The sequence below is a fragment of the Octopus bimaculoides genome, chromosome 2 (assembly GCF_046866305.1).
Source record: "Octopus bimaculoides isolate indiv1 chromosome 2, ASM4686630v1, whole genome shotgun sequence".
Classification (NCBI taxonomy): Eukaryota; Metazoa; Mollusca; class Cephalopoda; order Octopoda; family Octopodidae; genus Octopus; species Octopus bimaculoides.
The window spans coordinates 70,863,966-70,882,865 of record NC_142929.1 but is presented as its reverse complement, the minus strand read 5'-3'; the positions used below and the strand labels follow the sequence as shown (position 1 = coordinate 70,882,865).

Below are 18,900 nucleotides of genomic sequence, written 5' to 3'. Positions count from 1 at the left end.
TTCTATCTTTTAGTCAGGAAAGGAAGTAGTGTCCTTGACTCTTTTACAAAATCTCTGAGATTATTGGGAGGCAGGGTGGAAGGTATCTTCAGATCGGAGTCCCGGCCTGATTGCTTGCAGCAGAGTGAACACTGCTAAATGTACCCAACATGTTGGTGTTGAACAAGGTGATGGATGAGCCCTTTGACATTTAAACTGGCTGCATCCAGTCCAAATATTCTACCTGTTTTATGGTCCAACTGGTAAGATCCAACCCCTTACACATACCCTACAATGTCATTCAAAAAATAAGTCACATCAAAATATCAAAGCTACAAAGTAATGCATGATTAATTCAAGATAATGTGAATAAATAAACATTAAATTTTGATAGAATAATATGGATGCTTAATGATTAAGTCTTCCATTCATGTAAACCATACAAAGATTGGAACTTAGAATGCGAAAAACTGGATCAAAAACTGCAAGGAATTTGGTCTGATGTTTTAATAGTTTGGTCAATCCATCAACCTGTGGGTGTATTTTTTCATCAACCCTGAAAAGTAAAGTTGACCTCAGTGGACATTCTGTCCCCTGCTCTAATAATTCTACCATTTCTCTGCTATGAAAGGATTAAGAATTTTTCTCACTCTCACAACAGTCACAAGCAAAATATATTCTCCCCATGAAACACCATTCCAAAATAGTTACTAATTCCTCAACATTTCTATATTCAGTCCTTCATTGTTACATATGCTTGTATTTATGCTTTTGTTTGTATCATGTTTTTCTTTTAAATCTATTTATGGTCTAGAACTCGGTTATTTAAAACATACATTCAGAGGACATCATTCTTGACTAACACTGAGATAATGATGATTAATATCTTTCAATGACACAACTGAGTGGTCCATATAACTTCTGTTGAATAGCATAAACTAAGCTTGAGAAACATGTGCAAGTAAAAGGATAAGGAATCTCGTACATTTGTTACATTTATTCTTTCTAATTTAAAAAATATTTAATGGTTTAGTCAGAGAAGAATGGGAGTAGTTATTCTTAGACTAGAAATCTGGTCTGAATATTTACAAAATTCAACAGACTTCCACACAGTTTTTGACTTCCAAAGTTCACTCATAAGGCTTTGGTTGATCAGAGGCTGTGGTTAAAAAGTGTTTTAACCATAGTCTTACCTATTATAATAATATGCACATCTTTTACATAGATGATTAATTATTTTTTAATAATCACTCTTTATCTGTTGAACATTTCTTTTAAAGTTTCAAGTTAAGCAAGAAAAAAATCTTTATGCAAAACATATTTTCTTATTGTCTTGATATGTTCAAGGTCATATAATAAACTATTTTAATGATTAAGAATATTTGTAATAATATTTGGTATTTAGCAATATGTTTTTAGGAACAGGTTTGGCTGTATGATTAAGAAATCTGCTTCCTAACCATGAGGTTTCAGATTCACTGTACAAGCACTTGAGAATGAATGAAACTGAAAATAAGTGGATAAAGAAAATAAGGCATGGACAATTTCATAGGGATGTTGAAGATAAGACAGACAGAAAAAAGATGGCTATGGATGACTAAAAGTGATTTAAAGCCAGAAACGGAGACCCTAATCTGTGCTGCCCAAGAGCAAGCACTAAGAACAAACTATATAAAATACAGAGTAGACAACACATCAGAAAGTGATAAGTGCAGAATCTGTGGACAAAATGGTGAAACTGTATGGCATATTACCAGCCAATGTACACCACTAGCCCAGAAGGAATATAAGAGATGCCACGACAGTATAGCAAGGCTTGTTCAATGGACACTTTGCAACAAGTATGGACAGAGAAAAAAAATTGGTACACTCACAAACCTGAAGGTATCATTGAAAATGATAATGCAAAGATCCTGTGGGATTTTATGATTCAGTGTGATCATGAGATAGAAAATAGGAAACCAGACATAGTCTTAATTGAGAAAGAAACCAAACTATGCTGAATCATAGATATAGCATGCTCAGCTGACAACAAGGTATGTGATAAGGAAGAAAGAAAAATCGATAGGAATGACAGGTTAGCTTGGGAAGTAAAGCAGTTGTTATTGATGAAAAAAGGTGGTAGTGGTACCAATAATTGTCGGAGCCCTGGGAACAGTGAGTAAAAATCTCAAGAAGTACATGGAACAAATAGGGGCTGCAATAAGGGTGGAGCACTTGCAGAAAACAGCACCGCTTGGAACCACTCGAATACTCCGGAAGGTGCTAAAAAAATATGAGGTGTTACCTTAGTTCACTGGTAGTGAACAGCTGACACCATAGTACATCTCCAGCGTTAGAAGCTGTGCAAACGCAATAATAATAATAATAATAATAATAATAACAAAGGGCAAGGTAAAAATCTTTTGGTTAAGAAAGTTAAAACTCTTAAGCTTATCAATATATGTTGGGTTTGGATCCCCCATTATGTTTATTTCCTGACTCAGCAGATTACACCAGGATGGTATTTAGCTCCAAAAATAGAAAGAAAAAAACCCCTCATTCTACTTTTTCATGGTCTAGTTAACTAATATATTGTTACTTTGTTGATAAATATTAAATAGACACAATTAACCAGTAAAATATAGTTGTTCAATGAAGTTGATAACTGACAATAATTTTTGCTTTGTTTTGTAGTTGGACATTGTTCTAATTAGAAAATCTTTTGACGAAATCTCTATGAGTTTAGGTTGACCACAAAGTTATATCAATTCTTATTCAGATATTCATAAAGTGCATCCATGCATGTAGAGAAAACTGATTGTTAAAAAAGTTATGGCATTCTCTGTTTAGTCATTCTGTCATTAGACTTTCAAATATGATGAAATGGTCTTTGTTTTGAGCTAAATGTGTGCGCACACAGACACACACACACACACACACACACACACACACACACACACACACTCTGGACACAAGAAATGATATGATTCAGTTTTTAAATATTTATATTTAGTGATTGTAACTTGGAAGTTAGAACTGAAAGACAACCAGCCAACAATTATTATGAAAGCTTGGTGGACTTATTTCATTGTTGCTTTGATATTAGTGTTAAGCACATGACATGCGGCTATGGGCTAGAACTGTTTATACTATTATCCTGTAAAAAACATTAAATCTAAAATTCAGACCATAAACTGTGCTACTTTTTGTGTTTATTTTCTTGCAAAAATAGCTTTAGAATTTGGGCAAGTAACAAAAACTACTTTAATAAGAATGAAATGAAATTTGTTGATATTTGCTACCTTTGATAATTTGTTTTGCGTTTTGTTGTGCAAATGATATGCAGTCTGACATAAATCTAAATTACATCAGCATGGAAAAAAAAAATTGGCATTAAAATAACAATGATGATGATTGCAGTGGCATTGATAACCAGCATCCTCCCACATGTTCTAGTGTCAGTATTCATACAATTCTTGTGAACTTCAGTTTTTAAAAGAAATAATGCAATATATATGAAGTTCTGTAGACAAGAGAGTTTGATATTTCAAGAGCAGAAATAAACCAAGGGAATCTTTATTTACAATAGCTTGATTAGTTTCTTAAGGAAATTAGGTAAGTAGAAAAATTACAGAGAAAATGAGAGACTGTTGTATAGGCTGGTCTATAGATAGATTTATTCTACCAATATTATTATTTTGATTATTAATGGAAATTCAGTTGAAAAAGGAAATGGCATTAAAACAAACTGGAAAAACAATAACCTGAGTGGGGTCAGTAAGCCAATAATAAACATACAGTGGTTTTATTTCACTTGTTTTATTGTTATTATTAGTCAACTAGTTAGCCATTTAATCAATTAGCTAATTGATTGTTTGATTAATTGCTTAGTCAGTCAATCAGATAGGTTTCTCAAAGGGCATGTCATCGACAAGGTTGCAAATGGTGATGCAAGGACTTTGATAAACCTAATTGATTGATTGACCAAATGATTAATCAAAGAATTGGTTAGTTAATTGTTTAAATGGTTAATGAATTGACAAATATAAATAAAGAAGTGAAATAGAACCAGTGCATGTGTTCATTATTAGCATAATGACCCTCTTGAAATATAATACCTGTTTTAACATGAATTCATATCAAGAATCTTGCAAATCAAATACCAGAACAGAATGTTCTCATTCAACTTAGAAAATAAGGTTAGATTTGGTTGATAAATTTGAAAGTTTACAAGTATCTGTAATTTATGGAAAGTTTTCTCTGAACTGCTGTTTATAAGTTTTGAAACTATGGCAGTGAATACTATTTTACATCTGTGTGTACGTATGTATTTTCATATGTCATCATGTAAGTGCAAGCATAGCTGTGTGATTAAGAAGCTTGCTTTGTAACTATGTGGTTTGGGGTTCAGTCCCATTGTGTGATACCTTGAGCAAGTGTCTTCTACTGTAATCTTGGGCTGACCAAAGCCTTGTGAGGGAATTTTGGAGATGGAAACTGTGTGGAAGCCTGTCGTGTGTGTGTATGTGTGTGTTTGTTTGTGCCACCACTGCTTGACAACTGGTGTTAGTTTATGTCCCCATAATGTAGTAGTTTGGTGAAAGAGACCAATTGAATAAGTGCCATACTTAAAAAGAAAAAAAAAGAAACAAGTACTGGAGTTGATTTGTTCAACTAAACACTCCAAGGTGGTGCACCAGTATGGCTGCAGTCCAATGACTACATCAAGTAAAAGATAAAAGATATAGTTTTTGTTTTACTTTGTATTTTCTTCACACTTTCATATTTTATTACATTTTTACTATCAAATTTTCAATAGATTTATACAACATCAATCTCAAGTTTAAAGAATTGATGCTTATTGAAAATATTTGATTGATTTTTTTTTTTTATTGTTATCGATTCCTGTCTTAGAATGCAAGTGTTATATGAATAATTACACTGCTTTTAGTCTTTAAAGTAAGATATTTTCATTTATATCACAATTGTTAAAATGTAAATTTGTTCATGCTAATTTCTCATATTTTATTGACCTACATTAAATGGTAAACGAGTAATTATAGACAGGGTTATTAACTTCATCTTATACAATCAATAATTACTTGTTTAATAATCCCTCGTCTTAGAAGTATGTAAATATAATTACATTAATTGTTGTCAATTTACCATTTAAAAGACCTGATACATACAATTGAGTGAATAAGAGTGAGCGATCAACTCAATCTTGAATTCAAATCCACTACTAGTTAATGTTTAGTGCTTTGGTTAATTTAATGTTTAGTAATTAATAACAGACTGGTATTATACCCAGGGTGAGATTTATTTCTTATTTGTTTAACATATACTATATCTTTATGCTAAGATTGGATGAGAAATTTGTTGTATTTTCCACCATGTAGCTAGAATGAAAGTTGGACACAAATTAATTAGGTTTCTATTAAAGTGATTGGATTAAATATAGTATAATATACTATGTTTTCATATAAGTTGTAGGCATAGCTGTGTGGTTGAGAAGCTTGCTTACCAACCATGCAGTCTTAGATTCAGTCCCACTGTGTAGTAACTCAGGGAAGTGTTGTCAACAAAGCCTGGATTGACCATAGCCTTGTGAGTGGACTTACAGGTGGAAACCGAAAAAACCCATCATGCGTGTATACATATATTGTTGATACCACTCACCCTGTAGAGGATTGGCCTGCTGGTGCCATGTAAAAAGCCCCTGTGCTGCACCATGTAATAGTACCTGCTCCAGTGCCACATGAAGATATCTGTGCTGATGCTATGTAAAAAGCACCCAGCACATTCTGTAAAGTGGTTAGCATTAGGAAGGGCATCCAGCCATAGAAACCAAGCCAAATCAAACTCGAACCTGTGCAACTCTCCTACTTGCCAGCTCTGATCAAACCATCCACCCCATACCAGCATGGAAAATGGACATTAAATGATGATGATAATGATATGTGTGCCCACCCTTGTATTGGCATCATTTGATTATTGTAAATCACACTCATATAAGTGACTTGTCCATTGTGAAACATTACTTTACTTGGAAACAAGTGAGGGTTGGTGACAGGAAGTGCATCCGGCCATAGAAAATTGGCCTCAGCAAATTCCATCCACCCCATGCAAGCCTGGTAAAATACATTTTAAAATGATGAGAATGTGTTTTTCTTTTTCCTATTCCAGTGCTGTATGAAGTATACTTGTTGCAGATATAGACAGTAAGACTTAGTTTGCAGTTTCTAATTTTGTCATTAGCACGAGGTTTAATTTCACAGATGTCACTTCTTATCTCCGAGTTTATTTTAGTAAGATAACAGGAAGTATAAAAATATCATTCTACTTAGTGACTTGAGGGTTTATTTAACTTGGTAGCAAAAGTGAGACTATTCAGCACAATGTTTCTAAAAATCTCTTGATAATTGCCTTTACATCTTTTCTGCCCACTGTTCCTGAGAGAGTAGAATTCTCAGGTACCTCCTCCATTGGGTGCTTTCAAAAGCAACTGTTGTTACATTTTCCAGCTGGATTCTAAGCATGACTAGCTGAGACTATGGATATTATCCAATCATCTCATTCATGGTCAACCCTTTGATCTCCTGCTAGTTGGTTCACCTTGAAGAATCCATCTTGTGCCTCTTTCCTGTGACATTCTAATCACATGTCTGTAGTACTGGAGTTGTGACCACTCATTGCAGAATAGTGGTGGCTGATCTGCAAGCTACACACACCCTGTAGAGAGACGATACTCTAGAGATAATCAGATTATGAAAATTCTAGTAAAGTCTGTTCCATTGGCAAATTAATAGGGATGAAATATATCTTGTTTTTGCTGATTAGTATACCAATATGAATCTTTGTAGTCATGTAGATGTTATTGTTAGAGGGGGAGGGAGAAGCTGTTGAAAATTTCCAGGGATTCATTTAGTATTTTATATGAAATATAATTTTCTATTTCATTTCATTCAATTGGGCTATATAAGAAGTGGAGTATTCCATTTTTTCAGAACTGTGTGATACTCTTTTATGTTTTTAAGATTCAGGCAACTTTGCTGTTTTAAAATTGGAACTTTTGAGATAAGTATCCTGTAGAATAGCATATTAAATTATCAACCAAGTAAATGAGAATGACATGTTTAACCCATGCTAGTCTGTGAAAATGGATGTGAAATGAATGAACGCACTACAGACAATTATATAAATCCATAAGTACAGACATGGCTGTGTGGTTCAGAAGATAGCTTCACAACTATGTGGTTTTTGGTATAGTCCAACTGTCCAGCACCTTAGGTAAATGCCCCTTATTATGGCCACAGGCCAATCAAAACTTTCTGAGTGAATTTGGTACATGGAAACTGGAAGATGTCTATCGTGTGTGTGTGTGTGTGTGCGCGCGCACACGCACACAAACACACACACACACACACACACACACACACACACACACACAGAGTCTGTCTACCAAATTCACTCACAAGGCATTGATCGGTCTGAAGTTACAGCAGAAGACACTTTCCCAAGGTGACATTCTGTGGGACTGAACCTGAAACCACATAGTTGCAAAGTAAGCTACTTAACAACACAGCCATGTTTGCACCTTATGTATCATAAATCTCTCAAAACTAGATGTTGCTTGTTGAGTGAAGTAATTTGCTGTGAGAACAGTACAAAATAAAGTCAATATTAACTTAGAGGATGAGTTATAATAATTGGATGTGATGATATAAAATAAGAAATGTTTGAGGCATACTATTGTGTAGATTCATTTAATAGCTGAATCGATAGTTAGATGAGGCAAACACTATTGTTGTCCTTTGCTGTTCTTGCAATATATTGACTTAAGTGCCAACTCGTTTTTAGAAAAAAACTTCCTCTATCAGCTACCCAAAAATAATCTTGTTTCAGATTTCTGCAAAGTATGATCTAGTTTGGTTGATCAATTTTGGAATCAGTTCAGTCTATTGTCAATCTTAAATTCAAAGTTTCAAGGTTATAGATTCTTGTAATTCAGCATGAAATAGCATTATATCTTGAAATAGCATGAGCTAAATTTTGTCGGAGAAAGAATTACATATTGTTATCTTCAATCTGCTAACTATCAAAGTAAATTGATTTTTATTTATACATTTTATTACAGGTATAGCTGTGTGATTAAGCAGCTTGCTTTCCAACTACATGGTTTTGGGTTCAGTTCTAGGGTTGATTTGTTCAACTAAAACCCTTCAAGGTGGTGCCTCAGCACGGATGCAGTCCAATGATAGAAATAAGATACCTCAGTAATTTTTTTAAAAACTTGCTATTAACAACCAGCTCATATATTCTCCTCATAGCATTTGAAGTAGTCATTCTGCTGGATTATGGCAATTTGTTTCGCTATTAAAGTAATAGTTTAATCACTTATAACCTCTAAACGAAAGCTTATAGTTACTAACCACAATTTGTCTAGATTAGTCTGAAAATTTAATCCAACACTTGCAGTTCTAAGATGTTCCTGAATAATATACTTGAGAATTGATACCTTTACTGTTCTCTAGAGGCATATATATATATATATATATATATATATATACACACTTGGGTTAATATGAAATTTAAGTATTTATATCTATAGTGTGTGTGTACACACACACACACACACACAATAGGCTTAATCATACTATTTATATGTATATGTTTTGTGCATACCACCCTTTCAAGCTGTCTTTTGGTTATATGTACTATTCTCTTGTGTTCTATTTTTCAACTTCAAAACAAATGAAAAGGAAAAGAAAAAAAAATGGTTAAAGGTAGCTTCTATAAATTTTCACATGTGAATTGTTCACATTTTGTTCTCACACACACACACACACACACACACACACACACACACACACACACACACACACACACACATGTAGAGTCTTCAAGCTAGCCTTTATTGTTATGAAGGAGTAAGTGCTAATAACCAACTGTCCCTCTATCATACCTTAACCTCTCCTCACCTGGCACAAAGACACCTCCCTCAATATTAGTCCCCTACCTCAGTGGAGGGGTGTTGCCCTGTGAGTTATTTGGTGACCTCTTTGGGGCTGGTGCCACATAAAATCATGCAGTACACTCTGTAAAAGTGGCTGGTGAAAGGAAGGGCATCCAGCTATAGAAACCTTGCAGACATTGGAGTGTAGCACAGCTGCTGTCAAACCTATCAGTATCGATACAGACATCATATAGTAATGATGATGATGATGATTTTGTGTGTGTGTGTGTGTGTATTTTACCTTCACCGCTCTCTTGCTTGACAACTGGTGTTGGTTTGTTTATGTCTTCATAACTTGCAGTTCAGGAGGAGACCCAGAGAGTAAGTAACAGACATTTTATACGTGTGTGTGTGTGTGTGTGTGTGTGTGTACATATATATATATATATATATATATATATATATATATATATACACACACACATAATATCAAGGTGCAGAAATGACGTACTCAGAGGGAATTTAAAGGTAATGTAATCCAAGGGTAGAGTAAGACAATCCATAAATCAGGTACTCCAAATCAGCAAACAGTCGGAAGTACGTAGAGGGGCTGTGTGACCATGCAGTAAATAGTCAAATAGAATAAACGAACATTAAAAATAACAATAACAAACAACAAGAGGACATGCACATGGAATGTATTAGTTTGACGCTCAGTAGAAAGAGAGGGTTTTTGACATTGCTGTTGGTGATTCTGCCCCCCTCTTTAGACTTTTCTGTTTTCCTTTCCGATGAAGAGCTGTGCTCGAAATGTCAAAAACTCTCTTTTTACTGAGCGTCGAACTAGTACATTCCATGTGCATGTCCTCTTGTTGTTTGTTATTGTTATTTCTAATGTTTGTTTATTCAATTTCACTATATCTATCTATATATATATATATATATATCTATCTATATATATATATATATATATATATATATATATATATCATTGTTTAATGTCCACTTTCCATGCTAGCATGGGTTGGACGATTTGACTGAGGACTGGCAAGCCAGAAGGCTGCACCAGGCTCCAATCTGATCTGGCAGAGTTTCTACAGCTGGATGCCCTTCCTAACGCCAATCACTCCGAGAGTGTAGTGGGTGCTTTTACATGCCACCAGCACGAGGGCCAGTCAGGTGGTACTGGCAATGGCCATGCTCAAAAAGGTGTTTTTTACATGCCACCTGCATGGTAGCCAGTCCAGCGGCACTGGCAATGACCTTGCTCGAATCAAATAGTTACTCGAATGTTTATTTTTTCATTTTTTTTTGTGATATAGGCACAGGGTTGGCTTCATGGTAAGAAGTTTACTTCCCAACCACATGGTTCTAGGTACAGTCCCACTGCATGGCATCTTGGGCAAGCTTTGTGAGTTGATTAGATATATGAAAACTGAAAGAAGCCTATCGTGTGTATATATATGTATGTGTGTGCTTGTGTGTTGACAACTGGTGTTGGTTTGTTTCTATTCCCGTAACTTAATAGTTTAGCAAAAGAGACTGATTGAATTAGTGCCAGACTTTAAAAAAAAATAAGTACAGGGGTTGATTTGTTTGAGTAAAAACTCTTCAAGACAGTGCCCCAGTATGACCACAATCTAATGACTGAAACAAGATATAAAAGATAAATTACTGAATGTTTTCTTTTGTAGCAATGAATTTATAATGAGGTGTTGTTATCTCAATCAATTATGTTTGAGATTTACATGGAAGAAAAATCACTGTTTACACTAGCTGAATCTATTAACAAAATTTTTCATGAGACAGGAAGAAAGAGAAAAACTGAGTACATAAAATTGATACATTCATTTTATGGGATGTGTAATAAATACAACAGAATATTTAATAGCTTGATGATTCTACTACATTATTACATATTATTCTATATCTAATAATGTAATATATACTTGGAATGAATATAGATTAAGTTGTTTTTTTTTTTTTTGTTAGAATTGTTGCAAGATTGATTCTTGTTTATGCCAATTGTTTTAAAATATAAAGTATATCCTTCATGCAGAAGCTATAGATCTATTCTTCAACAGCTCTCATTAAAATACATTGTAGTGTTTGTTTGTTTGTTCAGTCAATATTTGTAGAAAATACTGTTATATATATACATGTATCATAAAAAAGTAATTGCTATTTCAATCATATTTTTAGCCAAAATTCATTATATAGTCTACAAGTGGACTTGTTTTTCCTCTGGATTTAGACTGTTAACTTTTGTAGAGCAAAGAATAATCTTCTTTTGATAGTAAATATATCATGCTCCACTTATTGTATACAATCTTAAAATGAATTTTTTCATTTGACTTCTTTCATTAAAAACAGAAAAATAAATCTGGTTTTAGTTCATTTTTGTATCTGTTTTTTCCATGTTGGGGCGTTGTTTTACAACTGAATACCCTTCCTGTTGCTAATCCTTACCTGCTTTGTCAAGTTAGTGGGTATCTCTATGTCTTTGGGTGTGAAAAGCCATCAGACAGGTGAAATGACTGCAACATCACTGCTGGTAGCTGAGTGATGTTCTGAGAAGCACAAATGTAAGCATGCATGTGTACATGCATGCACCTCAATTCAGGAGGGAAATATTACCTTGTTTGGAAATAAGTGAGGATTGGCAACAGGAAGGACATTCAACTATGGAAAATCTACTTCAGTAATCTCCATCTAGTCCACGCAACCATGGAGAAGTGGACATTAAATCGATGATGATAGTGATATGTATATGAAAGAGCTCTTTCAGTCTGCCTAGACTTCTGTTTGACTTGGGGCTTATTTGAGATGACACTTACTCTTGGTGCCATGCTGTGAGACTGGTCCCAACCATGTCTACACTTATATATTCTGAGTAAACAAATAAGTATTTTCTTTTAAAATTCTAAACTTCTTCTAAATTTAAAAGCTTAGAAATTCCTATTGGCATTTCTGTTTTCAAGGACAAGATGATGTTAAGAATCTACCTTACTGTGGCACATTGTATTATATTTGTCTACTGTCACTTATCTTTTCAACTGGAATATATCTGGTAGATGTATTCCTAGTTAAAGGTCAAGTCTTGTTGACCAGTATTTTCTAAGGTGACTATATTGATCATAGCCTTGCCAAAACTGAAAAATCAAAAAGCACTGAGGTATTTGTAAATCTCTCTCTCTCTCTCCCTCTCTCTCTCTCTCTCTCTCTCTCTCTCTCTCTCTCTCTCTCTCTCTCTTTTTCTCCCCCCCCTCTCTATATATATATACACACACACACACACAGAGACATTAATCTCATTCTGTCTTATCTCTTCTAGACATGTTTTAACACTGGGAATTACTTATTCAGTATGCATTAAACAACATAAAGTTACTGTTTGAAGCAGTAGTGTCAACTGGTAAAGTTTTTTTTATCGTTATATCAAAGGGCTACAGAAATAACAAGCTTAATTAGTTCATTATAGTATGATTATCTGATATTACCATGATTTCTATTGTAGTTAGAAGAAAATAGAATTTCCTTCAAAATAAGAAAGGTTACAATTTTAAATTAGAAGTGATGGTAGATAAGAATAGATGTAAATCATCATAAACCATCTCAAACCTATTGGAATCCTTGGTAGATATTAAGCTGGGCAATTGTCTCTATATTTATTAGTTTCTTAACAAAACAGGTTTAGTCTTGTCTAACTAGCATGGAATGACAACAAAAAATATAAAAAGGATTGTTTTTTTTTTTTATTATACGCATATAAGCTATGTAAATGTATGCAGTTCGCATTTTTAGACTGTTAATTGATATGAATTATGACAATACTAAAATAACTGTTTCCTCCATGGCATCTTCAATATAACATCATATCTGGTTGGTTCCAAGGTGATGACTCTTAATGTAAATTTATCTAAATATGACTCAGATACCATTAAGCGTCTATTTCAAATGGTTTTTGGGGTTGTGAAATTGTCCATGACACACCTACTAGTAGTTGTCAGTACTGTACCTGTGATAGAGGAAGTATTAATAACAACAACAACAACAATAATAATAATAAATAAATTTCTTTCTAGATTTGTTTTTTAGTAATTTAGTTTGTGAGCTAAACTGGTTAGGTCTAATACTTTGGAAGTTAGTGTGGCTGACAAAAAGTTGGTAAGTTTATTATTAATTTACTACATATGGGACTTAGTGTTTGCTATCTTGTTTGATGCTTCCAAGGAAACCTGAAGCAGCTGTGTGTACTATAAGTATGAAATGTGATTTTTTTTCGTTTATTTTTTTTAATTGCTTGCTTCAAAAGGTAGAAGTGCTACTTAGCTTGCATAGCAACTGTTACTTATTTCACTCTCCCCTGCCATTTAAAGTAATTATTACAACTTTTAATTGAATTATCATTGAAAGGAAAAAATGTGTATATATCTAATATATGTATTCATATACACCCACCCACACACATGCACACATAGTGTCATAAAATGAATGCTTTTATAGTAATAGTTAATTACATACACTTCCTGAGAATTTTAGTGGGTTTTTATGATTAGGTTTATTTATTTATTTTTTTTTAACATGTTTATAAAAGAACTAAAGCGTTTTTTGGTTTCAGCAAAATATCAACAAGTCTTCATCACAAACTATGAAACTAACAGCCAGAAAATTAATTTTATATAAATTCATTGATTTAATTTCTATTAGAAAATTGAACTATAATTTCTAAAAATCTTTTGGAAAAATTAATCCCCTCCCACCCCCCAAAATCATTTTTTTTCATGTGCAATCAAATAATCGTATACATATATATGAAATTCTTTCTTTTCAGCAAAATTTTATTGTGTTGCATTCTAAAATGTAATTTAGTTCTTGAATGTATTGTTTATTTGAATGAGGAATTAAATTGTTTGATAATATTTGGTACATATATGTGCTCTCACTGATTCTTCTGAGACAACTGGAAGAAGTTCTGAGGTTATTATCATATATGCTATTTACTTTTGAGACAGACTGATTCCTGCAACCATGTCATTTCTTGTGTAAAATATTGTGGAAGAATTAACACTTTATTTTAATTTCTTACAGGATTCCTTGTGTATTACATAACTGCCGTATAAGGTTAGTGGGGAATGTTACCCATGCTATAGAAATGTGTGCTTTTTTCTGAATATCTTTCTACTGTTGTTTGCTTGCTATTGGTGATCTTAAACCTTTCAGTTGAATGCTGCTGTTACTAAGGTCAATAATGGATTTTCTAGACACAATTTTCCAGTCTGCATGGATTTTTAGTTTTACTAACATTTAGCATTGCTAATATTTTCTGTTTGACTAAAACTGCAATCCTATATACTATTTTATTGAGAATCTTTCTGGCTGTGCATTTATACTTTATTGATATATAATTTGCTTTTCCTATTTCCATCAGCTCTCTGCTACTCTGTATTGTTAAGCATACAGTATATGTTTAATATAAGCCAAAAGGATTTTCTTCTTTCTAACATTTTTTTTTTGCTTCAGCTTTCTGATCGATAAAAGAAATGTCACTTAAACATTTTTGCAATGGAACTTTTTAAAGGAAAAAAATAACCATTAAAGTCTTGTGTGCTTTAATCTGTATGATTATTATATTTGTTATGCCATCTATTAGTGTTAGTAAAGATAATAATTTTATTCATGGATATGAAGTGACTGAATGAGTCAGAGTGCAGGGTTTTTTTTTTGAATGAGAAATGTTTATAATTCTTTCTAATTTTGGCACAAGGCCAGTAATTTTCAGAGGAGTGGACAAGTCAATTATATCAACTCCAGTACTTGACTGGTATTTTATTGTCCTGACCCAAAAGGATAAAAAGTTGACCTTAGTGGGATTTGAACTCAGATCATAGAAAGCTAGAAGTGCTATTAAGCATTTTGTCTGATGTGCTAACAGTTCTTCCAACTTAACATGTTAATGACAAAACTGTAAATAATAACAATGGTTTCAAATTTTGAACACAATGCCAGCCATTTTAATGGAAGGGATCAAGCCAGTTATATTGACCTCACTACTTGACTGGTTCCTTATTTCATTGACCTTGGAAAGATGTAAAGCAAAGTTGACCTTGGCAGGATTCAAACTCAGAATGTAAGGAATAAAAAGAAATGCAACTAAGCATTTTGTCTGATGTGCTTACAATTCTGCCAGCTCACTGCCTTAATGAGAGAACTGTTAATAATAATGTTTTATGTTACAGTTTTGAAACCCTTTCACATTTGTTTTTATTTTTTTTATAATCATTTGTTTGTTGGTGGGAATTTTGTGGTTACATATGAGAGCTGTTAAGGTAATAATACTAGACTATTATAATTATGAAATAAACTTCTGAAATTGATTAGGTAAAGTACTCTGTTATCAATCTTTGTGCCAGCAGGCATGTATTTTTTGATGGTGGCATCGATAAGTTGTATCATTATTTATGCTAAAATATCAGTGAACGGATGCTAGACTGTTGTTTCTGGGAATAACTAAGTTTAATGCCAATTTGAAATTCATATTTGAAAGCAAGAGTAAGAATAACAATGGAACATTTACTGATGAGGAGGACTCAGTATGTGAGCAGATTCAAATTTAGATTGGTTGAATAAGCTGTCAGGGGGAAGTGAATGTCCCAGTCAACATGAATTTTATAACTAAAGTTTATGTAGATGAAACTGTAAATGAAAATTTGCTTTCTTTTACTGATCTTTCAGAACCAGAGAGAGAGGTGGGAAGGACGGGTTACGCATTAAATGTTAAAGATGATTGTTATCATCTGAGATATGGAGGTGAGAATAATTGAGATGTAACTATGTCCATTCATTACCCCACTTGCTTGAGAAATCTTGCTTTGTGAGTACTTGGTGACCTCACTAGTGCTGGTGCCACAATAAAAGCACCTAGCACATACTCCCTGGAAAATGGTTGGTGATTGGAAGAAACATGCCAAAGCAGACATTGGAGCTCAGCACATCCCTCTGGCTCTTCAGTTTCTGTCAAAATGTCTAACCCATGCCAACATGGAAAAGGAAGTTAAATGATAATGATGATGTATATTGTTAGAAGATATCCATTTGTTACTCTATATTATTATTATTATTATTATTATTATTAGCAGGTCATTTGGCAAAAAGCTGAACACACATACATCGTGCTTGATGGGAGAGCCCATCATTATTACATGTATGCTCCCAGAGATTTAAGTAGTTGCCCACAGAGAATGAGATCAAATTAACTTGTTTAAGAGGTTATTTTAAGTGTAGGGTGTCTGTAGATTTGGCACAGGAAAGTGAATGAAGGTTTTGATAACTTAGGTGGAGAACTTTGTGGATCATGAGATAGTAACAAAAAGGTGGATCAAAGATTTATTTATATTGAAATTGGAATGGGTGCAGTGCTGGTAACCAGGCAGTTGGCCTTAGCAGTAGGGGGTGTTGCTAATAGTTAGGTAGATTTCAATAGGAATGGAAGGGGATATTGTTCAATATTACTGTGGGTGTATTTGGCAGACAAGTAGAACAAACAGTTACAGTTGGGGATGGATATTTTGTTTGACTACATATATATATATATATATATTATATTAATGAAAACACTTCAACAAATTTCTTTTAAGTGCTTTCTGAAATAATAGCTGGGTAGCATATTTTAGTTTTTGAAAATCTTTTAAATCTTGTTTCTTACTTGGAAGTCCGTCATCATCCTATTTTCTGTGGATAAGATGGAATTTGTTGCGGCAGATTTTCAATAGTTAGATGCTCTTCCTGCTTTTAAGCAAGGTATTATTTCCTTGTGATTGAACATGTTTTCATGGAAAATTGGAAATGAATAGCACCACTTCTATGATGGTAACACTTATTTACAACAATCAAAAATTGTCATGAGGTGGCAAACACACACACACACACACACCCAAAATGTATAAACTGAGGAAGGTCTTCCACAATGAATGCATTTCCTGTTATATATTATGTAGACCTGAAATGCACGTATTAAATGATTTCAAAATATCACCATTTAGTTTGACTTCATTTTTACAACTTAATACAAAGAAGACAGGCTTAGGGCCCAGGGCTATAGTAGAAGACACATGCCCAAGATGTCATGTGGTGAGACTGAACCCAAAAGTATATGGTTAGAAAGCAAACTGCTTTTGGGTGACAAAGATGATGTCCGTTATAAGATCATCTAAGATATCTAAATGTGCTATAAGATATCTAAATGTGCTTTAAGATGCTTCTACCTCACAAGATAGGACATTTGTGCATTTATTCTACTTGCCTGAAAATAAATTTAAATTCTACATTGTATTTGAAATCCAGCTAACAGTAAAAATACTGACAAAACTGAATGTATGTGTGTGTGTGTGTATTTATACTCACCCATACAGACAGAAAACAAAAGAAACTAACTTATAATTATCTTGCATAGTTTCAATTACATTTTCAGTTATTGATAATGCTTTTTTGATTTAATGCATTTTGGAAATAAGTTTATTATTGTTTATATGTGACAGTCAATTAATAATTCATTAGTGGTTAGTTTATTTGTAGATTTTATAATTGTTGGTTATTGTTGCAACCTAATTCATATATGTATATTTGAAACGATTATTATCTGTTGAATACTATTTACTAGTAATTATATCATTATATATTTTAAAGTTACTTTTCATGTACGTGTGTGTGTGTGTGTGTGTGTGTGTGTGTGTGTGTGTGTGCATTGTTGAGTTTGTAGGAAGGGGCATTATCTGTTACATTATGAGGCTTTTGAAGCTTGGTGAGTTTGATGCTGTTAATACTCCACTCTGTAGAAAAAGATCATAGAAGAATAATGCTTTGGAGAGAAAGGACCAGGCATAAAAGTTAGTACAGGACCAAAGGGGTTGAGTGTACTGAAAGTGAGGAGAGGTGGAAATGAAAGTGGTAGGTGCATGAGACCAGCCAGTTTCAGGGAATAAATTCCATTTTAGTAGCAATAGAAAAGATAGAGGAATAGGACAGCATGTCTGTGTAGAGATTAAAAAAAAATTGCAGAATTAAATTACCTCCATTTCTCTTGAGTTGCTAGCAAATACCACTAGGTTTTTGTTTTTCTCAAACTGAACAAGAAATTTAAGTTGAAAAAATTTGCAAATGTCATTTGGTACGTCACTCCTTAGTTTATCTATTCTAAGAATAACATTTAATTAGATAGATTCCAATGTGGATTATATGATTACGAGAAATCTCTCTTGCATGAAAACAATTATTGTCATATTTCATGTATCTATGTGTGTGTGTGTGTGTGTGTGCGTGCGTGTGCGTGCGTGTGTGTGTGTGTGTGTGTGTGTGTGTGTGTGTGTGTGTGTGTGTGTGTGTGTGTGTGTGTGTGTGTGTGTGTCTTGGTATTTTGTTCACTCACAAAAAGTGGTGATCTGGCAAAACTGTTAGCATGCCTGCAAAATGCTTAGTGGCATTTTATGTCTTTCTATTCTGAGTTCAAATTTTGCTGAGGTTGACTTTATTCTTCATCCTTTCAGGGTCAATAAAGTAAGTACCAGTCAAGTTCTAGGGATCAATGTAATTGACTTCCCCTTCCTTTCAGAAATTGCTGGCCCTGTGCCAAAATTTGAAACCATTATGTGCACGCACACGCACACACACACACACATACTACATGTTTGTGTTTGTGTGCATGAGTATATATGTGAGTGTCTCTCTTTGTGTATGAGTTTGTGATGGAAAGAAATGGTTCTGCAAAATGATATTATGAATGTGAAGTTGCATGATATTGAATGAATGTGTGCATATATGTGCATGTCTGTGTGTATGTGTTTGTTTGTGTATGAAAGAGAGAGAGAGGAGAGTAGTTTGAAGCTTCAGGAATCCTGGTCAAAATGTCACTTTTGGCATGTCTTGGATAATATTACTGAGAGCTGCATTCATTATTAATAGCTCCTTGGAAATTAATGCTACCAATG

General features: G+C 33.6%; 1 protein-coding gene across 13 annotated transcripts in view; it reads left to right on the top strand.

Annotated features, from left to right (window-relative positions):
- LOC106875929 (protein FAM13A) overlaps window positions 1-18,900 on the top strand; it is a 288,030-nt gene that overhangs the window by 100,240 nt on the left and 168,890 nt on the right. For 9 of the 13 annotated variants that reach the window (XM_089346974.1, XM_089346969.1, XM_089346972.1 and 6 more), the window contains one exon: window positions 14,009-14,041. The exons of the other annotated variants lie outside the window; for them this stretch is intronic. The gene's annotated coding sequence lies outside the window, so the exon portion shown is untranslated. The remainder of the gene's footprint in view (window positions 1-14,008; window positions 14,042-18,900) is intronic. 13 annotated transcript variants of the gene reach the window in all.